We start from the raw sequence: 27,405 nt of genomic DNA, 5'->3' as shown, positions 1-27,405 counted from the left end.
ATTTGCCCACTACCATATCGTTTTGCTCTGCTCTGTTCACTCTCTTAAAACTACCAGTTCCAATGACTGTGTGATTATACAGTTCAATTTGTGTCCAAGGATTATAATTCTGAAACAAGGGCTTGATGGGTGGTTGTGATAGGCTTAGAGATCATTTGAGCTGGGGTAACAGGATCCTCTCCTTTTCATTGTGGACAATGAGGTAAGAATCGTGTAATATTCCACAAGAAAAGTCTGACAAACCGCAGGTGTCATTGCACAGATTTGGTCATAACCTGAAATTCCTGTTTGTGTGCAAGGCAAGCCAAGGGTATGATCACATCAAAAACAAGAAATGGATAAACAGACAGGGAAAAACAACACAGACACTACATCAGTACACACAATGCATGTAAAGTGCTCACAGACAAATTGCACTTTTCCCACCATCCTGTGCAATCACATTTCTTCGTCTAACATATCATCTTCTTTTGGTTTCAGAATTCTTCCTCCGTGGATCAGCTGTTTTTCTCTTTCAGTGTTGTATTAGACAGCTAGGAATCTAGTGCAGAGAAATGTTTTTATTTTTAATTTACAGAAAATAACGGTATGCTTTGCTTTCTGGGTCGACTGACACAAAGAGCAAAGAGGGGAATATTTCAACCAAAGGAGGAGTTCCCTTTTTATTTTTCTCCCATAGATATCTGTTTTTCTCTGTAAGTTGTGGCTGGAAGCTTGTGAGTGAGTTTAGTGAGTTTAGTGAGTGTACTGTGTGCAAGAATCAGACAGAGTACTCACAGACCAATAGCAAGAAAAGTGGTGAAGAGATAGATAGATAGATAAGAGATAGATAGATAGATAGATAGACAGTTAGCATGCAAACTGGCAGAATAATTAGGCTTTGTGTGATAGCAGTGACCTCATCAGAAATTCTATTACTGTTGAAGTTTGTGCTTCCCTGGCTGTATCCCAGCCTCATTTCCCTGCCAGAGAGAAAACCTCACTGTAGACCTCGTCAACACTGCCACAGACCTGATCTATTCACCATCACCAGCCATAAAGATGAGAAACCAAACACGGTGCAGGCACACCCATGCCAGGAAGCCTGACTTAGCCCAAAGAGCCCACATTAGTGTTTATTCAGCTTGAACGCAGCACATCTTGGCAACTCTGGTGAGAGCAAGTAGACAGTTCATAAGAACATAATGATAACATAGATTCAAGTAGCAGCTCGCTTAAATATAAGTAACTGAAATTTGCTCTTTCATGGCCCTAAAACCAGTAAGTATTCTGGTCATCTGCTTCTGTCATGAGCTGATGAACTTTAACTTTGTGCCATATTCATGGATCCACCCAGGCAGATTTTTTTAAGCCTCCATCTATTGACTGTGAAAAGATGTTCCTAGGCTTGTCCCTGGTGAAGAGAAGTCTTTGTTGATTATCTCCACTGGTGAGCCACCTACATTTGGCTCAGCTTAATCAGAACACAAACACGCCTCTGTCATTTGGCTGTGCTCCGTCTTACCCTCCATCGCTCCCTCTCTCCCATTCATTCTTTCATTAACCAACACTCCAAGTTCTATTTTCACTCTCCTCTTTTTATTTTGTTGTTTTTTATTTGAATGCTTGTTTATGGGTTAGTGTACTGTATGTGCAACACAAAGAGAAAAATCACACCACACTGGTATTCTCTCTGACCCCTCAATCTCACACCTTGGGCTTTGATTTGTTTCCCCTCTATCTAATCTACAAATCTAGATGATGTCTCTCTCTCTCCCTGAGTCACAGACACTGAGGCCTGGCATAAATAAACTTTGCTTGTTTGTGAACAGCCAGGCTTCAGCTGCCTCAGGGCACATGTCACGATGTAAAGAGAACCCCTGAGGGAGAAGACTTGCACTGGATTACCGTTGAATACAAGGTGGCCACATCCTGTTCAAGAGAACAGTCTAGTTACACAAAAGAAATACATACACACTACACTGCTCACCATATCCATATCCAAACAGCCATGCACAATCAAACATGGCTATAAGATCAAGATTACAGAGGAAAACAGGCAATGTGATTAAGTAAACAAGAGAAACTAGCCCAGAACCACAAATGGAGTCTTAACTTATAGTTAAAACTTACAAATATTTACACACTGACCTTTGAACCTGAAACTAAAATCACTGACACATGAAACCTGTGTACCAAATAGATGTATGCCTACAAAACCAAAAATCAAACAACATTCTAAATCTAAATATTTTTTTCATTTCCAAGGCACTGCCATTGTCTTCAGTGTTGAAAATCACAGTAGAAGACAGCCAACCTCATGTACCAGACACTGGAGGAATGTGGTTATACTGATGTGGGCACTACCCAGAACTTGACATGTCACTCCAGGTTTTCCATGCTGTCAGGGGATTTCATAGGAGACAAGATTTTTTTCTGCACTGCATACACAACATTAACAATCATGAACATTTGCCTTTTTGTGTTACAGGTTTCAGCTGTTTTTGTTACATCACTGTGTGTTTAATGTACATTTCCAGCAGCGTATAGTAAACTTTGTGTGATGAATCACTAAAAATGTAAAGCAAGGTTTGAAAAGGCAAAGATACAACCCATCAGTCATATCACATGTAAAATGAAACACACATTTGAATGCAGGCAAGCAGTATAGTCTGTAAAGTTTTTAGGTTGTGTTTTACTGCATGGGTTTTAGAGTTCTGAGAAACATTTGATTCCATTTACAAATTCATGTTTCCAATTGTTAAAACATCCTCTTACTGTAAATATTTCTTCTTTCCTAATATAAATACATCTTACAGTTGGTAACAGGTATTTCACAATACTGAATTCCCATTTTCAAAACACTACAATAAAGCAGCTGTAAATGCTGGATCATTCACTGGCCACTTTTTTCATGAATACTCAAAGCAGTCAAAGTCAACCACCAGCAAGACTCTGTGCACAGTACAGTCCATTTTGCTTGTTTACATAGGCAACTCTTCTCAGAACGCTTTACTCTACATTCAAAAATTACTTAAGACAGCAAGATGTTGATGTGGAAACGATCTTAGTCAATAATACACAATTAAATGTGCCAAAGAACAGGAGAGCATTCATATGAAAGTTCAGCATACAAGATAAATGACATTTACCCAATATTTGGGCCCAAAGAGGGATGTGTTAGGCCATGCCATCATAAATCTTTAGAGCCCCACAGTAAGCAACGTTATTTTCCAACCCTAACCAACCCTTAAAACAAGCTACCAAAAGCTACTAACTTGGCTACCAATCCCCAACAACCAAACTTTACTGGGCAGACTTTGCTCTGGAACACATCTCCTCAGGAACTATGATCTGATTCTCTAAATCTACTTTCATTTGCCAATCTCCCCCTGCCTTTAGCTGGTCTCCATCTTACATGTTCAAAATGACTTGCTTCTTGCCTTTTTTGCCCCCATGAACAAAAAAAAAAAAAATCCCCTCTTGCTTCTTCTCCTCAAACGAGTTTACCTCTAAGCTCCTGATTTTAACATTTCACCACTTGATTATGTCTCCAGCTCTATTGTCCTTGAGCCAGGCCCATTTTACACCCTTAGAGGATACGTCGGATTGGACAGTTGGATTCAAGCCCATAAAATTACAGTATATTGTATTTGAACTGATAGTTAGATATCATATATATCCTACACATATGAGCTCTGCATGTATTATTTATAGGTCTTGGATTGGCTGAGGCCTTTTTGTGAGCATCCCTGTTTGCCTTGTGTTTTCTTCAGTTTCCATTTGGTACTGCAGTTAAAAAATTTCAATAAAACATCCAAATTTAAATAAAACATCCAAAAAACGTGTATGTTAAATCATATCTACAGTGTCCCAGGCTGCCACTAGCCTCAGAACAGGAGCTGGTCACCATGCAAGTCAGTGACTGCCCACTGTTCCTAAAATGGGCTAAACGCATTGCAGAGGAAAGACTGAGTCACTGGTATTAGTACAACTTTAGATATTTTTAGTACAGTTCTTGAATTTCTGTAGTATAATTCTGCATGTGTTGGAATTACTACTATATACAAAAATGGCATTAAAAAAACATAGAGTCCAAAAATGCCACATATAGTTTGAAATACAATGGTTTAAAACAAAAATCATTACAGATCCTTCAAATTTGCTAATCACAAAATGGCAAGTAATAACTTTAATCGACTGCAAATTTTAATCTACTGCAACTTTTTCAACTATTCAGCCTTCATCAGTGTGATAAACGCTGTAGTTTCCTCTTACCTAATACTTTCAGGTGAATTGTCTTAAGATAATTAGCTTTCACCTGATTGGGCAATCATGAATGAGTCAAGAAGTGACTTGTCTCGTTCATGAATAACAGGGAAGATAAAAACATTTCACCACCAAGGAGCATAAACCCTGGTGAACTTGGTGTATAAAACTTTTCATATTATATATCACTTTATTAATCTTAAAGTACATGTATCTCATGTCTTGGAGTATAGTAATGAATACAATTGTACAGTGTAGTACAAAATGTAAAAATATTTTTTTATGAAATCAGACCCAAATGTTTTTATGCAACGCTAGAGAGACCAGACATTTCTCTGAGATCCAGGCCCTCTCCATATTTCCCCTGACCCTTGCTGAATGGCCTAACTGTGGCATTTGCTGAAGGTCAAGTCTGCGTTGAGTACTGGGCATGACCCCACTCATGTGATCACCCACTTTCTTGGGGTTTTGCCAGGAAAGAACAGTTTGATGTGTTTGTCTATGGTGGGAAAAAGCATTCCTTGGAATGTAAGCTTGAGAGGACCGTGTGGGACTGGCAGGAGGGTCTTCCCTTTCTCAGTAAAAAGGCTTGTCCTAGTGAGGCTATGTGGAGGTCAAAGGTCAAAGTACCCTGTGCCCACTTTCTGCAGCATACAAAACCCACAGCTGATGTTGCAGCTCCAGCCAGATACCCTCAGGGCATCAATGGAAACAACTGGCTACACAGCTTACTGCACAATTCTTCTTACACTCAGTCTGCCAACACACAAATGCATTTGTGTTTGAGACTACCAGTCTGTCACAGTGTGCATGTTTTATACATTCATCTTGACTAAAAGTACCTCAACAGAGTAATGTCTACTCAGTCATGTAAAATTGGTGTTCAAACCTGCAGCCAGAATCTGGGGACAACGATGTAGGATATTCTTGCATGTCTATTATGCATAGATTGCATTTATATGTGCTTTTGTGTTCTTAGTGCTTCTCTTTTACTGCTTTGTTTTATGCTGGTTTTTGACCGAGCTTAGTGTCCTCCTATGTTTTCTTTTTGATATAAAGCAAATCAATCAGTGGAGCTGTCTGAGCACCTCACAATACCACTTGCCTCCAAATCCAAGCTTAGCAAAAGAAAGTGTTTTCTATTACCCAAACAGGGTCTTAATAAAAATCTGCCTCAGTTTCCCAGTTCCCCTCTGATATAAGCTATTGATGTTAAAACCCCATCAGCTTAGTCTCTAGAGGAATTGTCAATGAAACATAGGAGAATTTTCCCTCCAACCTGACCTTTGCAACTCCCCTCTCTTTCTCTTCTTACAACGCAAGCCCTCACAGGAAAATAATAAACAGATGAGTAGGATGGGAACGGCTCTCAGCGAGAGCAGCCAGAGCCTTAAGCAAGCAGGTATCTCTGCTCTGGTTCCCAGGCTGGAGGGAAGAGGGCAGGCCTCAGCTTGACTGTCCCAGTCACTGAGCAGAACCAGAAAAACTTGACAAAAATCACCGTTACCTGTCACTCCCCACCCCCCCAGGTTTCGCGGCTCTACGCACCTCCTTGCACAAGTCTGGGCACACGAACCGAGAGTAAATATGACTATTTCTACAGTGAAACCATCAGTCAGGATTAGTTGTCTGTCTTGTGCAGTCTGTGCTTCTTTGTGATGAGAAACTCTCTCTGATTGGGTGGCTTCATGGCTGTTTGTGATGGACTGTGCTCAAAGTTGAGTAATCTTGGAGAGCAGTGGATTCTGCAAACCTTATGGGTTTATGCTGAGTAATATACAGAAAAACACAGGCTATTAACTGTTCACTTTCACAGTAGCCCATCTTCACGGACAGACGAGTGACCCCTGCCACCAACACATCACTGGCACTGTTCTTTCCATGGCAGACCGGATTAACCACTGGAAGGTCCAAGCTCAGACCTATCATCTGCAACAAAGTTCAGAAATGAAGGTCTGCTTGGCACTTAAACACACAGACAAAAGCACTGGCTTCATTTCTCCCACTCTCTTTTCTCCATTCTCTCTCTGTATTTTGGCAAGGTCCACTTTCGCAAATTAAACACAGATCTCCCATAGATGCTGGTCTGACAGCTCCAGCTACGTGCCAACACTACTAAACGTCTGGAGGTCAGGGGGTCTAGGAACACAGGATTGTCCCTACGGACCCTCTTGAGCCAGACAAGTATTTCAGTTGGCTCTAACTGTATATGCTTTGTATTACTTGGATCCTTCTGTTAGCCTGTGACAGATAAACATCATAATGGGCAGAAGGGATTTGCAGAGGTATTGACATCATAAGGATATGAATGATTGACTGACACAGAATGCTGTGCAAACATGCTTATCCACACACGACACAAAGCGGTGCATACACCCTTTAGATGTGTGTACAGTCACGTAATGTAGGTAGGTGCAGCAACACCACAGAAATACTGAAGTGGAAAAAACATGGGCGCCTGTACTTGTTTGTTTATGTCTATGTAACATTCTGTTGTCTAAAAGGTTTGGCGTGTGGGGATGTATGACCACTAAACTCCTCAAATTACTCCTTAAAGACTTGCTTCTGTTATCGAGACACTGATGCTGTCTGCAGCCTGTGGCTATTTGTCTATTTGCCTCAGTGTATCTCTCTCTGTGTGCTGCTCTGTGAGTGTGTGTGTCTGCATGTTTGTTCCAGAGCATGTGCATACTGAAACAGGGACATGCCTCATCACAACCAGTCTAGCAGGAGCCACTTCACCCAGTGGAACCCAAGAAGTTTCTGTATATATTGGAACCAGATATGCGCAACTTTTGCGAAAGAAAGAGAAAAGTCAAAAGCCCCCTTAAATGTGGCTATGTGTACGTTAAGTGTTTGCACACATACACACAGAAGCACAACCTACAGAACAAAAGCACAAAGGAAACATATGGATGCCACAACAGTTTGTGGTAGCATACCGGTCACAGTAGAGGGTGTGATGGAAGGATTCAGCAGGGAATTGGGTGCCGTACAGAGAACAGGCCCTTGTACGGTGAAAAGATACAGACCCTCATTCCTCTGGCCTTATGAAAGACTATTTTGGGGCATTATGAACTCTCCCACGCAAGTACAACAATTTTGGGATTAGTTCATTTATTTATCTTTTATGGTTTTCCATCTAATGAAGCCCAAGAGAAATAAGTATATAGTTGTTTTTGGCCTTTAGGTCAGGGAGAAAAGGAGGAGGGGTGTGAGCGCATCTGCATGCTTCAGTGTGTGACTGTACCCTGAACAATCATCGCATTCGGCACTTCTGAGCCTTACTCCAAAGCACCGCTGCTGCTGTGGCTCAACTTTCCTATCTGTAGCCTATTGCAAAAGGTGGGTCTGTTCTGCAACAGCACTGCCTGTTAGAGTAACAGAGTTCTAGCTCTGTTCCTGGTTGACACTAGATGTGGTTGTGATTAATGGTTTTAAGGGTGAATGGTGGAGAAGGCGTGGGAGAAACCCTGGAGAAACAACCTTCTCCCTCACAACCCCGGTGCAGAGGGGTTATAATCTGAGTTCAGTGTGGGTGTGACACACATACACATAAAGTAGAGCATGAAACGATAAAGCATAAGAACCGTACACAGTCATACCAAAAGCTCTTATTTCTAACTAATAGCTTTGGACATGTCTGAGAATAATATATAATATAATATATATGACTGGCTTTAATGGCAAAATGCTTTGTGGCTCCACATTGTGGAGATGATGACTTTGTTTTTCTACCATTATACTTGTGACAGCTATTACGAGTTCTCTATTGTTCTTTAAAACAAGGTCATGTAACTCTTTCTGAGATAACTGCTGCCCTCAGATTGTTTACCATCCACTGGCAGTTTCAAAAACACACAGTTTCGTTACAGTACTCTCTACCACTCATGGATTAAAAGACATACCCATAAAATCTAAAAATCAAAATGGTGAGAATGCTTTGGTAGCTCATCACATTTCCCTCTTATGGACTCTTATGCCATCATGGTGTAGTGGGTGTCAATATAACAGTGCATTTATGTCTTAAGCTACATAATGAAAGGATCACAAGGAGCCATTTGAATTCAAAGTAACGGACTATGACAGGCTTTGTTAAATATTTCTGTTTGACTAAGACCCTCATTGAGTTGTGTGTTTTTAAACAGCCAGCCAGATGAGACAAAGGGCTTTCAGCAGCAGTGGTATGTGACGGGCCGTCACTGGGGCTGGTGACAGTTCTGCTGTAGCTGTAACCTGTGACAGATATTCCCTAGTGGAACTAATGGGCATAAGTAAACAAAGTGCTCATTTTCTCACCTTAAAGTTGATGATTGGGTGTAGTTTATGAGTGTCAGAAGGTACAGTATAATAGTTGGTAACTATGTTGTAGCCTGTTCATTTAAGATTAATTTTATGCCCATGTAGTTGATGATAATTGTTGATGCTGTATAAAGCACTATAACCACGTTCCTCAGCGGCTTTAAGTTAAGCTATGAAACAGCATCTGGAACAATTTGGATTTAGATGAATGACAAATTTTCAGTGTTGGAAATTGTACTCAAAGCCTTAATTAACTAATGTATTTATTTCTTTATTGGTTTGTGGTTTACTTAACAGAACAGTAACATCACAATGTAATACACATAGTTCTAAGTACAGCAGAGCTGAGAAAACCATTTTATTCTGTTGTCCCTACTCATAGGCCATTTTTTCATAAGCAGAAGTGGAAATGTTACAATATAACACCTCATTATCATTAATAGTCCTGCATTAAAAATGTCACTTAAGTAAAAGTACATAAATATTATCAGAAAAAATGTACTACTAAAGTATCTATGGTAAAATGACTCATAGTTCAGGAAAAGGCTCATCAGCCAGTTATACTCTTACTGATTCATGTGCATCGTGCATTTTACTGTCGAATTTGATCAGAGTGGACCTAATTTTAATCATTTTATGTCATGTATTTTATGCTTTAACAAGACATAAAATGCTTCTTATTATGAGCTCATCAATATGTTAAATCTTAATCTGAAAATTAATCAGCCAGATAAATGTTGTAGTTTAAAAAGTAAATATTTTTCCGAATTGTAGAGGTGTAGACGTATAGGGTAGCATGTTTCATGTTGCATGCCCAATATTTAACAGCCATACTATTAGAATACCATGACTTATCCAGCTGCGCATTGCCCTTGCTGTTGACCTTGCTGTTGGAGTATTAATCCTCCTCCTCCACTCAGCAGTGTCTGCATTTCTGCTTTCTGGCCTGACCCTGATTCTTTTCACATGAGGATTTGAACATCCATGAACCCTGATGTGGGCTTACTACATGGTAGGGGCAATAAGAATGTGGCCATATTGTAGTCTTTCTATCGTCAACTTCATCAGTGCAACAACAACACACCTATCACACTCTCTGTGCTTGGATCAGTGTGAAGGATAAACTGTCAAACTATCTCACAGAGATCAAGTTCCATACCACACCATACTGACTAAAAAAAACCTCTCTGAGCAAGATAAAGCTTGCACTGTATATACAGTACATTACTACACAATATCTGTTCAAAGTACATTTTCACAGTAAGATAAATTACTTCTTCAGTGGCAGCCAAGCTTTGCAAATGACTTTTCAAGCTTCATTTCACAAGCCACACACAGTTCAGTTTCTTCTCTCCTGCTATGCCATGCTTTAACCCAAATTCTTACCACCTCTAAACACTGACAGGAAGTTATTTCACTAAGTGGATCTGGTTCATTCTGTGGAGGAGTCAGGCTCACATATCCTCAGGGAACAGACCCCTGACCCCTTTGCTCAGTCAGCTCCTTCTACATGCTCTCCTTTTTTCCTCTTTCTTTATCCTTCCCCAGTCCTGTTTTCTCACTAGAAACTCCAACTCAGTATGCATCCCACAGAACAAGATTGCTCTCTTTTCTTAGAGTGTTACTGTGTTGTCAGTGGAGAAAATGACAGGTGAAATGGAAATACAACACTTTTTCACTTGTTCTCAGTGTTTAGGACCCTCAATAAAAGTTGTAAGAGTATGTGTGGGAGAGGAGGAAAGGAGAGACAGCTTATGGTTGCAATTTAAAGATGCTTTTTTTAGTCACTCTTAAATGTGGGAAGTCAAATTCATTGCGCCTGGGGCATCTGTGGGAAGACAAGCTTGAGATGTAGGAGAGACGGAAGTTTAGATCTCCTGGTGGAATTCTCTCACTTTCAACTGAGGGGTGCTTTTGGCTTTCAGGGGGTCATAGGTTTGTTGAAAGTTGGGAATGCTTATTTACATTAGACTGATTCAGTCTGTCACACTAAAGAGGAAGGCATACAAAGTTAATGTGCAGGAAACGGAAGAGGCAACCTACACCACATGCAGTTCCCTGTAATGTGGGAATCCTGAACCACATGACGCTGTAAATGCTGGAAGAAGGCCTGGAGCAGAACCACAGATTATAGTTTAACAAAGGGTAAAAGTCAAAAACTTAGTGCAGTATGGTGTGTGAAAGAGCCAGGGAAGGAGTGAAGAATGAGGAATAAGTGAGAGACAGAGACCACGCATCGTGTAAGTGCATCTTAGCCACTCTTGCTGGTTCCCAGCGTTCGAGCCAGCTGGATGGTAACTGTCGAGTTGTTGCTACACAGCTGCCTCCCAAGCTGCCTCCCAAACTGATTAGAGAGCTGGCTCCCAACCATTTTGCCCTTCTATCCTATGTGAGCTTGAAGAAAATGTAACAACACAGATTGTTTTAGTGGCATTTTTCCACTCTGTGTTGTACTTTGAGGATATCAAATCTGGCCAAACAACCTGCCTTTGACATATAGTATTTGTGAGTAATTGTCATCTGTAAACAGAGGAGGTTGTGAAAAATTGTGAGGGGGTTATTGTGAGCATACATACTGTATTCTTAAAACTCGATCAATGACTTTGCCAAAGTATGTCTGTTGTGTGCACAGGTCTTTCTAAGAAGTGGCTGAAATGTAATCTGGCCATCTGCACAGGGGCTCTCACCAGAACACACAATAAAAAGAGCATCAAATCAGCGTGCTAATTCACACCAAATCCTCTTAAAGGACTATGATACTTCCTGTCACTCACACACAAACATAGGGTCACAGCCTCCACAGTGTATGGCGACAGAAGTTTTAAAAACCAGAACGAAAACGTCACAATCCAGCCACAGGCCTCAAACTGCAGCATAAGAAATAAGATACCCACAAAATGGACCTTCTGGAGGGAAAAAAGCACAAAGCGGGGGGGTTCAAAGAAAGAGGCATGCAGATGAGGAGTCTGTCAGGAGTCATGTTGTTTTTTTTTTGTGTGGTGGTCACACAGGCTTTGTTGTAGAGAGCAAACTGGGGCACAACTGGGTGGTAGCAGGTGACGAACAGATTTGGTTACCTGGAGAAAAAAGCGGTCATGATTTCAAAGTGTAGCTGCTTGAAGCTGAAGTTGCCTCATCAAAAAATAAAAAGGAATTGAGCTCAGTGTTATGAAAAACGAATTTAACATTCAAGTTACATGTACATGATTATTATTATTGTTGTTGTTGTTGTTGTTTGTGTATTGTATTTATTTTATTGGATTTTACTGTATAGGTATTTACCATGTATGCAGTATACCATTATTGATAAAAAAAATGCATTTTAATTTTCACATTTCTTTTAAAATATACTGCTCAAAAAAATAAAGGGAACACAACATAAGACATCCTAGATCTGAATGAATGAAATATTCTTATTAAATACCTTGTTCATTACATAGTTGAATGTCTTATTTTCTCTTGTGTTCACTTTATTTTTTTGAGCAGTGTATTTGTCATGCACCCAGAGATGCATTTATTACTTTTGTGGTGAGAAGCTAATTTTCAGGCTGATGTCCCAAGTCTTTCCATGATTGTGTCCAGCACTGCCACTATCAGTGTGCATGGTTGGTTTCAAGTTGGCTAATCAGATTCTGGTGGCTAAAGTTGTGTTATCTGGGCTGCCACGGTCCACCGGTCCACCCAGAAATGTTAGTGGGAGTGCAGTTTCCATGCAGTCATGAGCTATAAAGGAGAAGTTGTGTTGACCTCCTGCAGCACTGTGGGAAAGTACGGTTCTTGCTTCCTCTGCTTATTTGGACCAGTATAGTTATAAATGGACATTCACAAGCAGGCAGCCCAGAGCCCTCTGGTCACATTAGCCTCTTTAATAGTCCCTGTCTCAAGAGACCAGAGTTCTCAGAGAGCGGTGCTGAGGGCCATGGGGTTTTTTTTCATTCAAGAGACCAGAAAAAAATCCACTGGTATGTTTTGAGTGGACATTTAACCTTATATGTTTACAACAGTAACTTACACTGATTGTCTAAAACATTTAGTCCCCAAAGACCCTGTCAGATTTATGATTTACTGTATGTTTTTCTGGTTATTTGCTCTTCTTCTTTTTCCATTTTGAGTGTTTCTCTTCTTCCTCTTTATGTTCAACATATAGAGATAAAGGCTGGCTATGAGCAAAGTAATGATGAAGAGACTCGGATACAGCTTCAACTTGTGAATGTTTTGAAATGTTTTGCTTGCTGCACATTCAAGCTGCTACCCCATAAGACTGTTTTGAAACCAAGCATTCTTGTGCAAGTTGCATTCCTGGACCTACTAGATCACCACAGACATATTCCATATCATTCGATTACAGGCCTGCTAAGGTCAGAGCACTCACAGAAAAGCTTCATTGTTATGTGTGGTGTCAGATCAGAAGCCAATAGGAGGAGATAGAGTGGTTCCTGGCCTGTGCTCCTGGCTGAGGTTCAGCTTGGACCCACAGCTGTGCAGTCAGGGTCCTGCAGAATCCCGGTCCTGAGATGAACTCCGACAGGTGCTGCATTAAAACTGCCCTGAAAATGCTCTGTTTGGCTTAACATTGATCCTCGCTTGCAGACGCCTAATGGAACGACACTTTCTTTGGCATGCTGTTAAACCCACTGTCGACGTGTGACCAAAGCACAAGCCAGCATAACATGAGACTTCCCTAAGGCCACTAATGGTAGGAAGAAGGTTCTACCGAAGGACAAAGAGACAAAGAGTGAAACATTGATAGGAAACTGATGCTAGAGCGGAGACACAAGGATAAGCTTTGATGTGAGGATCATCTTTACTCCCTTTTCCTGCCTCACCTTTTGGATGAATGGCAGCGCACTCTTTCTCAGTATTATTTATTTCATTCAAAAAAAATCCTATTATCTCATGCCCTCTTTTTCTCTTTTCACTTGTTCACTATCTCATTTACTCAGACTCTGACTCAGAACAACAAGAACAAAGCACATTTCCCCAGTCTTCTAGAGAAGGTTTGTCTCTGTTTCTTAGGATTCCTCAGTTAAAAGTAGTCGGAGCAGCTGTCACTGTCGCTCGCGCTCTCTCTAGCCTGGCGCAGAACAGCATTATACTTTTAATGGGTGATTAGTGTCAGATATCTGGCTGTTGCTGCCTGGACTTCAACTGTGGGAAATAGTTGTGCTAGTTGCACCTGATCCAGGGCTCAGTTTAGAGTTTCCTCCTGTCTAACTAGGAACACAGGGATCTAGCACACACAAAGCCTAATTTAAAGTTTGACTCTACAGAATGGTATTTCATTAAGATAAGCACAGCTCTAGCACCAAGCTGGAGCTTCTCTAGCTAGCACCAGTCCATATCCCTATTTTTACTATAAAATAGGACAGGTTGGCCAGCATTCTCTGTGCAGCTGAAGAAGCATGCTGACAGGCATTGAATGCATGCATTTTATGTTTCTGAACAAACAACAACATAATATTGAGCAGCACAATTAAAATTTGTCTGCTTCCTTTAAAATGTATGCCCCACTGCAGAGAAAACAACAGAATTATCATTTTTCATTATTATTATTATTTTTAAAAGTTCTGTATTTAGAAGGGATCAAGGTCTACAAGAACACAGCACAAATATTCTGCCTCCAGTAATCCATTAAAATATCAGATTTACTGGATTTGGCTTTCTTTCTTCATGTATTTCATAAGGATTTGCAAACTCAGTTCCTAGTTTTTTCCCAGGAGTAGTGGGCTGAATCAGTCACAGAGTAATGGGGAACATGTGTAACAGTATTGTAATAGCATTGCCACCTAATCAGCTGCAAGTTGCACAGCAGCCTCATGCAACTGAGAATAGAGGATGATGGTAACTAACAGAAGCACAAACATTAACATTTGGTTGTGCAGTGAAGCAATGCACATACAGTTTGTTTAATGTGCTTCTTCATTTTTCTTTTTCTTCAAGCCATGCCTTTGTCTCTCTCTCTTTTGGACTCTACTGGCACAGCAGCATGTGAATGATGTCCCTCGCCGCAGCTAAGACCGGTGGGTAGACAGCAGTCTGTGTGACGGCTGTGGTGTCCTCACTAAGACAAAGGGAACTTGGCAGGCTGTTGGGTTGCGGCTGGATCAAACAGGCCTTGTTTATTGGACCGCTCCCTCTTTGCTCTGTGCTCATCAGTGGCTGTGAGTGAGACTGCAGTCTGAAAGATCTGCTCAGTCCTCAAACAGGAACCACTGAGACCACACACAGGGTCGTTTCAGCCACCACAAAGGAGAACCAGAATAGAGACTGAAACACTCAGTGTGCATGCACTCTGTATGACTTCTTCTAGTCACTCAGTTTGCAATTATATAGATTTAAATTTGAAAAATTTGAAAAATTCTCTCATTGCAGACCTTTGCAGCTCATGGTGTCTTGCAATCTATTTTTATTTCCTCACCCTCTTTCTCACTTCCCTTCAACAAATCTTTTCTTTCTTTCTGTCCTTGCGCTCACTGTGAGAACAATGTACTGTTTTCATTGTTTTCCCGTGGTGCTAACACTGGAATGTGTGCCTGTTAAAGGTGATATATATTTGCTACTGGGCAGAGAGAGAGAGAGAGAGAAGGCCTTCATTATTGTGTGATACAGATAGAAGGGAAAAGTCGAGGTTGAACACCAGTTCCCAGAGACATTATTCACCAGCCTTCACTCTGGGTGCTGGTATGATATCTGAGATTTGAACAGTTAAGACACACAGTGGTAAATCACACCAACATGACAGCAGCAGACAGTGGCTAGTATGTAAGAAAGTGCGTTGATGTTTTTAAGAGAGCGAGTGTGGTAAGTGAGAGATAATGATCAGCTTGATAAGTCTGAGTGGAAGATGTGGATGGAGAATCACGTATGAACAGGTTGCTGTCTTATCCTTATATCTACAGATGAGTTCCCAGAGCTGCATTGGCTCTCAAGGCTGACACATGTACGGTGCAAAAGATTTGTGATTAAAGTTATGACTCCGGGGAACAGGAGGTTAGGGTGTGTTCCCTTTGACCCCCTTTCTCTAAATGTAATGTGTTTGACTGACAGACAGATCTTATTCTCCCACATCCTCCTATCTCTGCCCTTGATTCCCACGCTAAGCAAAATTGCCGATGGGAAGAATCCAGAAACACAGGGACACTCAAAATTCTGGGATTCTTGTAGTGTGTACAAAACTTTAAAAAAAAAAAAAAAAAAGGCAGGGGGTGGGGGTTGGGGGGTTCTGCACACTGCTGTATGTACATGTACATGTAGATGCTCAATCTTAAAACCTTATATTAATATATTTATGGAGCACATTCTGATAAGGACTGAATTTTGTGTAATATTTGTCAGCCTTCTTCAATCCTTTTTTGTTTTTCATCATTATGGAATTCAATCTTGTAGCACAACTACCTCTACAGCACTTTCTAACATAGTCAGCAAAATATACAACTTTCATCAAAATGGTACACATTCAGCTGTTTTTCCTGTAAAGTAACAAGTTGCAAGTTTTATACAATTATTTATCTTGGATGAAGGCGCTTGAGTCGCTGCCACAAAAGTGTTGTAACACAACTATAATTTTTTAAGAGTGGGAACATCCAAACTGTGGATATTGGACTTGCATTGCACTGTTGTAAGCTGCTCGTAGTGTTTTATGGCATTTTGGACCTCTGTTGGCCACATCTGCTGTTTTGGAGAAGGCTAAAATACAGCAGCTGCTACATCACTGTGTGTCACAGTGACACTAAACTTCACCAGTGTTTTAACTGCTAAGAGGGTGTCTATATAATAGGAAACTTTCAACTTTTAGCTGATCTGTTTCTTAGCCATTAAATGTTCTCCTATTTTTGCAGCACAGAGAGCAATTCTCTGGGACTTTGTGCTGCTCATATTATGCAAATTTACAAAACGAGGATGAAGTTCTCACACAAGAAAAGGATTTTCATGTATGCTCAGCCAAGGCCACTGAGCACTCTTATCTCTTCCTCATCGATCCCAACCATGGAGAGCAGCTTTTCCCACACAGAGTCCCCTCACCCAGCAGCATAAACAAATACACATAGCCTGACATCTGCATGTGGAGCAGCACAGCTAAAATGAGACACACTGAGACCGTATTCACTGAAACATCGGAGCTAATGGAGCCTGCATCTAATGGCCTGGCAGTGATATATCTGGTAAAGAAAAGAGAGTAAAGACTCATCGGGGTATAAGGGCAGAAGCCAAGGAAGGATGTAACGAGTTGGACATGGCTGAATGGTGGAAAACGTTAGAATGTGGAGGGTGCTGAGTCACTTAGGGCCATGAAGGTAGTCACTGGCCCACACAAAGCATGTGTTTCTGTGATCAGAAGGATTGTATGCCCTGAATGACTGTCACTTCTGTGGCTTTGAACATTCCAGCATTCAGGCCACAGCCTCCACCAGTATGAAATAGGTTTTAGTCCTGTTGAAGCGGGAATGTAGAGCTCGTGTAAGCCAAGTGTGTGTCGACAAGGCCAAAATTACAAATACCTTTAAATCTAGTGTCTGTAATAATGAAGCCTTCATTTATTCAAAGGTTTCACACAACTCAGTCAAGGTCAAACCTACCGTTCCAAGCATCACATTAATTAAAATGTGAAAACTTCTTAATTACAACTAATTTTAATTATGAGTCATACATTTCAGTATGACTTCAGTGAAAAAAGACATTATTTGTATTAATTATGCTTGTAGAATTGTAGAACTCTTTTGTCCAGTACATGACATGATGGAAAATGTATTTCACAAGGCCTGAGCTGAAAGTAAATCCAGACATCACTGATTGTGGTCCCGTCAGTGCTGTCACAGGAAGGACTTTTTGACTCCAAGTAAATGAAAGGAGTCCCAGGACTTTTCACATTTCACTCTGCTTTGGTGTCTCCTCACTGAGCATCACATGTGGTCATTATTTAACTGGTGCCCAGCATTTATACATTTAGCCTTGATTTCAGTAACCACTGCCTAATTGCAGTGTGTGAAATGTGGTTTGTTTTTATTGAGAAACTGTAACTGATCCAGAAATTCAGTTCAGTATTCCTATGTAATTTCCTTCACTGTCAGCTATAAAATTCAGATTTTAATTCCACCCAAGTTTGCACTTTATATGCTTTTATTTTTGCTTTTATTTTTCATTCCTTAGCCCAATGAATTGTCACTTTTACTTTGCATTTATGTTTCAATCTAATTTGCATTCTGTTTTATCTATATACTGTATGCTTTTTAAAGTTTTATTTATCTGTGTGCATTGTGTTAAGCACTTTGAATTGCCTCTGTGTATGCTATATAAATAAACTTGCCTTGCCTAGGTCTTACCCTCCTATCCAGACCACCCTTACACTGTGTCACTGGGATCAATATTACACATGGGAACATTAAAGTCGAGTGTAGAACTAGCATGTTTTGAGAAATAAAATCTTAACCAAGGGGTTAAGTTTCAGATGAACCTCAACAATTGTCTGCAACTGGAGGCATGTTTCCATAAAATCACAAAAAGACCAGGCCCCATGTGAATCAGAGAAATTCTCTACTATATGAGGGTGTGGGCTACCTACTTCTATTAGTTGCAATCCCCTCATTCCTGTGCTACAAGTCCTACTGTGATTGCATTAGCTCTCTTCCTCCTTCTACTTCTGAGGCTGCTCTTATTGTTGTATTGTGGGACTTCAGTGCTTCCTCCATGTTTGTCCAACAGGAACTTGGAGGGACAGGGGAATTAGAACAAGCTGTTGAAACAGCACTTCCATGGCAGCATAGGTCAAGGAGACCCCCAAGATGGCTTTTCATATATGTGGGAAATCCACCCCCAAAGCCAAGTGCTGAGCAGGAAGAAGTCTGTGTTCCCAAAGATTGTAAAAAAAGATAGAAGTTTCAACAGTGCAATATGGACTGAGGAGCAATTAAATACTACAGCAAGTACAGCAAAGTTAGGTAACTATTTATATAGAGTATTTCATACACAGAGGCAAAGAAAAACAGTAATAAGTAAAGTTGTATAAGGGAAAATCTGTAGGGAGAGAATCTGAAGGTGTGGCCCAGCTTAGCAATGTATATCACTGCAGTAGGCAGCTCTGACACAACATAAAGTTTGTGTTGTGTGTGACACAGTCTGTGTTGTTTACTGCAGATTCAACATGTAATCATAGTAGTATGTTTGAGTGCATGTGTGTGCAACCACAAGAGAAAGAATATAAATCAAATGGCATCCACTAGTGTGAATAACAGAAAGAATCCTAGTAATTTAGTCCCATAATGGAGCCAGTGGTGTAATTAAGGGTTAGTGCAGAGCAGACTGTGGACCACATCTGGGATCCTTCAGGGACTTGGTGTCTCAACATGTTCACCCGAGTGTGAGAACCTCAGCCCATAAACACACCTAAGCACATAGGGTTGCTCCAAGTACAGCACCGCATCATGCTCTTACACAACAAGTTTTATATAAAATGATAGAGAAACCTTTATCCAGTGTTCCCACAAATTTCACTGGCGCTCCAGATCCACAGTTTTTCATGCTATGTCACTGTGAGAAGCTTCCCAGACACAATGAATCGCTGTAATCATTACTGATTGCTTTGACTAAAGCCATATGAATGAATCAAGCAACAGGTGATTTTATGCCTGGTTTTCTCCTTAAAACAGCAGGTGCCTGGCTCATTTGAAAATACCCAGCAGGAGCTTTTACTTTCCAGTGAGAGAAACACAAAGAAGGCCTATGCAAACATGAAAGCTGCACCACCACATGTTTCCAACACTCTCTGAACCTGTACTGAAAAAGTTTGGCAATTGCCACAATAATGGTGATTGATTTGAAAACTGTTTTGCAAGTGAAAGGTTCCACATACAAAAACTGCCTAGATCTTAATATATGCTATTTCCATCATTCATCTGTGATTTGTGTTGTATTTTTGTTGTTTTCAGAGCAAGTGTCATAATTGTGGCAACACAAGAAAAATATGGGATATTCTCTATATTTTCAAGTTAGTCTGGAAGGAGTCGTAGTTGATGTTATACAAAGGTGCATGGTTCTGCTCCAGTTAAATGACTTGTGTTTTTTCTCCTGGGACATGTGAGTCCTATCCCCTATCCTGTAATCTAGCCTCCATCCTAGCAGCCACAGGTGTTCTGTTGTGAATCAGTGCCGCAACCTTGGAAGGTGAGCTAGGGGGCATCAGTTGTCCCCACACACTCCACCCCCACCTCCTGACCCAGCTTTGATGGTTGAGGATTTGCAGGTCCTGACAGCTGCTCTTAAATTAGAGAGTAGCAGAGTACACAACAGGGCCCAGGAATGTCTAGATTGTCTGGATTGCCTTTCTCTTCTGCAGATACCTTGGATGATAGCTACAGTCGAACAAGTCTGCTCAGGATGCTGAGTAGTCCAGTTCAATGCATAGATGTCTTTCCATCTGAAAGATGCTAGAACCTTTCGTTCCTAGAAACAAAAGTCTAAGAACTCTCCCTTGAGTAAAAGCCCCTTGAGAGTATTGCGATTTGGACTTTGCCAGCATGGCCAAAGCCCAGGGAGGCTTAAACAAATTGCCTGCTGATGTAAAAGATTGACAGTCAGCAGTGGGGTTGTAAGACTGCCTTGTGTAAATTATTTGACCAGTCAGCAATGTTCAGCACTGCAGACCTCACCCCAGTAGTTCTTGGACCTTCAGAAAGTACTAAAGCCCTCCTAGGGACTTTTTGGAAGGTAGAACTATGCTCTGGAACTAAATTTGGACTCTGTTTCCTCAGGAAGATGAAAAAAGTTCAAAAAGGGTTCTCGTTCCCTTGGAAAGGTTCCTGTGATGGAAATTAGGCTTACACTTATACATTCCTGACCTCATATTTCAGACATTTGTTTGGCTTAAAAACATCAGGGGACATATATGCAGGCAATGAAGATTAATATAACTGAACAGCAGGGAAAAGGGAACTGGACGTGGCAGGTATTTGTGACATGGTAATGGTGTTTGCTCTCTGCACAATAGTCAGGCCATCCTGAGGGGAAACCTCCTCTCTTGTGCATTATCACACTTCCTTCATTAGTTGCTGGGGAGACAGTGACCAGGTCACTGAGGTCAGTATAGCCAGAGGCATGTTTGTAAAATTGCCCATACAATAAAGTCAGCCTTAAAAATGGTGCAGCGGCATTCAGGAGAAATTAGCACTACACAGCCTGGGATTCACCCAAGAACACAATCTTTACCTACACTAAAGCTGCAGGACACCAGATAAAAAACACGACAGGCCGTGAGGGAGGAACAGATAGCAGGAGTTTCCAGTAAAATCATGCTAATGTGAAGGTCTCACATGAGGCCATGAGAGAGGAAATGGAGGAACAACAGATTAATAGAGCGGGGGTGATAGGATGGGAGGGATAGAACAAATGAAGATAGAGACATTAAAGGAATGGGTTGAGTAGTGTTGGCTAGACAGCTGTTTGAGGTGGCAAAGTAAGGAGAAGGAAGAAACATAGAAATGAGCTCACTGGAAAAGCTGAAACATTTAGAAAGACACAATCTTTTAGATAGTAGGAGCTTAGGTCCAGTCTTCTTGCTGATTTTCTCCCCCTCTGGTCAGAGATCAACATTTTATTTATTTATTATTATTATATTTTTCAGTATGCTTTAATAAAAGAGGAATTACTGCTAGTCTTCCTTTCTCCCCTGCCCCTGGGTGATGTGGTGTGGAATGTCTCCTACTGTCGGCCTCCCCTTCCACTCACTGCACCACAACGAAGCCTTTCTGAAAAGTGACACTATTTGCTTTAAAAGTAGATTTTGAAACAATAAATAAATTACAAGCAAGGAATAAAATTAATAACACCAACAAGATAACAGTGAGCTGGACCTAAAATTCCTGTGGTCCAATGTTCATCTCAACATTTGAGAGCACAACAATGAACGCATTGTGGTCAACAATCCTTTAAGAGTTTCCTTTTTAAAGCAGGATAGTCAGACCTCAGGGACAGACCACTTAAGCCATATCAATGCCAAACACTTCATTCTAGACCCACCCTGTTGTATTCCATTACTGCCTTCCTTATCACTCAAGTGTGCCTTTAGGCCAGCCATAGCCTGAGGAAGGAATGCGACATCCATCTTTCAGTCTGCTTCCAGTAAGCCTGCCAAGTCCCAAATTCTCCATATTTTCTTGACTTGACTCTTGCTTACACCCTAGGCTGACCACAGAGTGTCATAAGCCATGTTTTAATGAAGCCCTACAGCTGTTGTGCCTTCTAAAATACCAGCTTTGACTGTATCTAGTTCTGCTCCTGCCTCCCACAGCCAGTCCAGTATGATGAATAGGAAAATGGTCGGTGTAATAACCACGCATGTAACCCAACACCAGTTCAGTGGGCTCCAAAAGGGCTGGGGGCTTCCATGACGGATTTTGCAATCAAAGACTTCTTGGTCAATGATGCAAGGCGGCCTGTTGATTTTGGCAAGAAGTCAGTCTCATAAATGACAGTGTTGGAAAGATTCATACCAGACACTCACAAACATTCACTGTCCAATTACAAATCCAGAATATTATAGAAGACTCATTTATCGCTTGACTTCTTTCAGTAAAACATCAGAAAAATGTCTGTGTAGGTATGTCATATCTGATGTAGACTGACATTTATGAAATTGTGGCAAAAGCCCTTGTTTCAGACTATGTGCATGTGTGTGTGTAGATGAAGCAGGAAGTGGGTTCGAGGAGTAGGCAAGTACAGGCTAATTATCCTCTTGCTTGCCTTAGTAGTAATTATACCTTAGTGGGGCACTAGCATTGTTACTCTCTGGTTGGTGTTTTGATTGAACACTAGCCAGGTTTAGTGTTTTCTCCCTGTTCTTTTCTTAAGGAAAATCCTGGCTCACGAGGGCTCTGCTGGGACACGTAAAGGCACAGGTGGAGTTGTGGGTGCAGCCTCTCTCACCTCAGTGTGTAAGTGTGGGAACCACTCAGCTGCCAATAGTACATGAGTAACGAAGACCCGGAGGGAATGTGGCGTAATCTCCTCTAACGCTCTAGTCTCTTCTCTTTCTCTCACTCAGCAGAACACACACATTCACTCAGAAGGCTGTATTCACTCATGCATTTATCTCAATCAGCACACTCTTGCAAACAGCAATCTTCAAATGAAAGCTCATTCTGAAATCACATAGACAAACATATTTGTATTGTAAATGCAGCCACATCCAGTTAAATAACACCTTGTGTTGATTCCATTGTCAAACCAAAATTAATGAACTTTGCTGAAGGAGCTTGCAGGACAAATCACATAATAAACATTAACCATTTGGAAAAATATGTTGCATGAATACATGTCAATGCAAGACTGAACCTGTTGATGCCAGGCAGTCTTGCCAGGGCAGTGTTTAAAAAGAGGCTGCAAACTTCAACAGAATATGGTTAAATAAATAAATGCATTTGACCAAATGTAACATTTTAGTAATGTGAACACACAAGGTTTCTTTGCCTCAACCCTGCAAAGAATCAGCTAGTACAGATAATGTGTGGATGGATTAAAGTAATTTATGATTTAAATACATAAACAAGTTGTTAAGTGTTAAGTTGTTAAGTCTCATTTTCAGCTTTGTGAAGAGTATTGAAATATAGCATCAAAGCAAGTCAGCACCCACTAAGAGCAAAATTACATCAGTGCTAGTCAAGTGCATGCAAAAATGGATGATTCTTCCGTTACTGAATAACATTTGTAAAATCTCATACCTCAGAAAACTGCCTACATTAATTTTTACTGATATTCACCAGAGTTAAAAGAATTGAATATGATGTTTATTGTGGTCATCTCTGTGAAGGAATGGAAAAGAATGACAATAAATTGCTGTTCTGATACAGATTTTATAGAGCTGTGATGGCGGGGTAGTCGGGGGCAGTGGGCTGGCAGCTGTTGCTGCTGTGCAGGGGCCCTCAGGTCTTGGCCTACCCTTAATGGCCAGACCAGCTGTTGGAGTTCTGTCTGTAGGGGCGCGGGGCTTCAGGAGGCGGGGAGGGCATGAGAACTTCCACCCCCCTGTCCTGGGGGGCGGGTCCCCGCCTTGTCTGCCCTCTTCTGAAAGGGGGTGATTGATAGCGCAGGGCTGACACCATGCTTCCCCAACAATTGACTCAGGAGGGACAGAGGATGAACAGAGAGCTTGGGAGCCCTCCATGTCTTTTTCTTGTGGTTTTCAGAGGCAAATGTGGGATCAGTCGCAGTTATAATTCAGTCATTTTTCTCAATATGTCTTTTATTTGACATTTTTAGAGGCATATATGCCATTCAAAACATTTTTTCAAGGCTGTCACTGCAGTAATTCTGCAGACATGTTCAGGTTATCTTCTACTTTATTTGTGAGATTACATGGATCTGAACTTGTTTTTGTCAAATAGCTTAAATGAACCTCTGCCTTTTGTTAAAATAAGCCCTCTTGTTGCCACGCCGCAGCCCTTCACTACCCTCTTCCTTACACCAGATCAGTTATCCCTGACAACAGAGTGGAGATCCATGATACCCTCAGGGTGGACAGTGCCCAAGCATGTGCACTGGGTCATCATTGGTATCAGCCCAGAGCCACAACACTATGGCCAGCTAACACAGACCTGACCTTTTGCACTAAACCCCAGGATCCTCCTTGGATCCCTTTCAGCAAGTTGCCAGCACCTCCGTTCTCCTTCAAGATTTACAGCCCCATGGAGGGCGAGAGAAGACGAATGGGGGGTTGGGGCGTGGAGAGATTGGGATACTGTCCGGCAGCTGTTCACAGTGGTCTTAAGCAGCTATTTCACACGGAAACAGAGTCATAGCTTTCTGAATTCCTTCAGCTGGCAAGTCTCCATCTCCATCTGAAATGTATTCCTGTTCACAGATGTCTGTCCTTCATTCTCACTGCTGTGAATGTAAATACCTTCAGACCTTCCACTGAGTCTCAGTCTACTGTCCACCTCTTTGTTGTCTCTCAAAGAAAAGTAACAAAAATTCTCTCATCTTGAATATTGACAGAATATCCTGATTTTGGAGAGAAGCTTTTATTATTCCTACAAAATCAGTTAAGATCTCTGTGTCCTGCTGTGTTCTGGGACAACAATTTAGTAAGAAGCACAGTACAGAAAAAGAATACATTCCCATAAGTACAAATTCTCTTTCCTACTCTGTGTCCTTCTGTCTGTCCCTATCCCTGCAAAAAATGTAAAAAAAGATTTTTTTCAGTGTGTACATACAGGATTAAATATCCATTTAGAGAGCTTGTGTGAAAGTCAAGCACTTTTTCCCACAATCCAAAGAAAGATTCATCATTCACATGTGTTTACTTTAGGCAAAAGCTCCTGTCTCCAAGTCACTGTGAGTAAGGGTGTGTGCGCCTGGTATTACTCCCATTGTGGGGACCAAACCTTGTTTACACACTCACACTGTGGGGATTGAGCCTTCCTCCTGGGGACCCTGGGGACCAAAGGTTGGCCCCCACCAAGTAAATCACTGAATTTTAGGGTGACAACTTGGTTTAAGGTTAGGGTTAGTGAAGTAGTGGTTATGGTCGAGGTTGAAGTCAATGTAAGTCCCCACAAGGAATGAAAACAGATGTGTGTGTGTGTGTGTGTGTGTGTGTGTGTGTGTGTGTGTGTGTGTGTGTGTGTGTGTGTGAGTGAGTGAGTGGAAGCAAATACAGAATGAATGAACACACACACACAACTCCAGTAGAGCACTTTTTGTGAGCATTATGACAAATTATTACATTTTATTAAGAGAAACAGATGTTAAATAGTTTATTCAAAACTTCTTTTACTCTGTCAAAACAAAACAAGAGTGATATCACATCAGTGTAGTTACATGAATGCACACTTTTCACAATACATCACAAACCACCAGACTCCACCAGGATGTCTTTGCTGTGCGAAAGCTGAGCAAACTATCCTGAGAAAAGCAGAGGTGTTCCTCTCCTAACTGAACTCCTTAAAACAGAACAAAAAGAAAGAAAAGTTATGACTTAGGGATACAGTTGCGTATGTTTACAGCACATGCAACTGTATAACTGTCACACTGATGTACAGATATATTGCACGTGTACAGTATGTATGTGTTGTGCAACTGCTTATGCCTTTGTGACATGCTCATTTCAAACCTCAAAAGCCCAGTAACACTTAAAAGCTACAATACTTACCCACAAGCCCTGAGTGATGATGAGATCATACAATTATGAAGCAGCAATAAAGAACACAATCCACCAACAACCTGTGCTGCAATTGGTCCCGACATTTGTCTGTAGGGGGTCTCAGCTGCTGATTGGCCATGACCTGCTTTGCAGAGGGGTTTCTAATCCTCTCCACACTCTCTGTGGGTGCTCTTAGGGCTTTTCCCACATAAATCAGCCTAGCCTGGGTGGTAAAGTCATCACATCCACTATGTCTACACATACTGCCTGTTAGCACCCCTATCTTATGTAGTGTTAGGTCTGAAAGGCCACTGAGCATGAAAGGAGGACACTGGCTGACCACACTATAGGCTCTCACTGGCAACTCCCCTTAACACTGTACTGTTGTTATGACAGAGCCAGTACTGCATGTTAGATACCATGAAAATTTTGCACCTCCACGGCTACCATGATCTTTATCTCTCATGACTATGGCATGCAAACTCATAAACCTAGAGAAATGTTATATTGGCCTAAGTGACCCCTGCAGTGTGTGGACACGCTCCCCTGTGGTGAGAGTGCAAAGCAAGTCGGGGTTATGAATAGCAGTGATAGCATGAGTGTACCTTTTTGCCTGCCACCCATGGGCGGTCTTCACTTAACAGGTTTCAGTCAGCTTTTACTCTTGACAATGCAAACATACAGCAACAATCACAGGAATGTGTGTTACAATAGTGCACACTATCCCAAGGTATCAAATGTTCAGCGGGAGGAATTATAGAGTACTTTGTACAGCAAATACAAAGGCAGAGAGGTGCTGCTAGAAAGGGAGAGTCTACATTAATTGCATACACTAAGACGTCCTTATTATATGCAGACCTGCTATTTCTGCCTTTTTTTACATCTACACTTATTTACTAGGAGCAATGCTAACAACTGTTTAAAGAGGAGTGCACTTTCTTTCCAACAGACACAGGGTTATAAATTCTGACCTGTCACAGCTTTGTTTGTGTGATTGGAGATTCCTCCCGAGTCACGCACGAGAATTTTGTCACTAGGGCTTCCGCTCTCGCACTTTCTCTCAATACAAACAAAACACTGACTAATTTATTCTGTTTGCATATAGAGAGAGAGAAAAAGAGGGTGAGGAGAAGAAGAAGAGCTAATGAGACAAAGATGTAAGATGATACAGAATTACTTAAAATGACACCTTACAGATAATAGTATAAAAATGTCCCAAACAGAGAAACTGTTCTCCTGCTGTTGTTCACTTAAGATATACTTCACTGTTCTCTTTTATGTCTGAAACAAACAAGGAGAGATCAGGTTTCCAGAGTGAAAGGCTGCAGCAGCCACATCCGCTAAGGAGATCAGAGAAAGAAGAGAAACTGGAGTGTTCTCATTAGTTCCTGGAGTCTAGCATCAATGATTCAAACCCTCTAAAACAATACATTTTAGCACGTGAGTGAAGAAAATCAGTCTTGTAAACTATTTAACAGCAGTTTTTCAAAGTCCGATTGCAAAGAGCTTGAGAATTCATTTACAGCAAAATGCAACAAATACCGGAGATCAATAAAAAAATAAAACTTGAAGAGGATATTCAAAATAATTTTAAATTGTTCCATTTAAATGGATGTCTGCTTCTTTCCACTGTCTTTAAAAACATATCTACAGTCCTGATTATATTATGTGCCTACAATCCTCTGTGAATGGTTGTGTTACAATAATATGTTGATTGATAACAGCAC

The sequence above is a fragment of the Monopterus albus genome, unplaced genomic scaffold, assembly GCF_001952655.1.
Source record: "Monopterus albus unplaced genomic scaffold, M_albus_1.0 scaffold105.1, whole genome shotgun sequence".
Classification (NCBI taxonomy): Eukaryota; Metazoa; Chordata; class Actinopteri; order Synbranchiformes; family Synbranchidae; genus Monopterus; species Monopterus albus.
Note: the sequence above shows the minus strand (reverse complement) of the source record.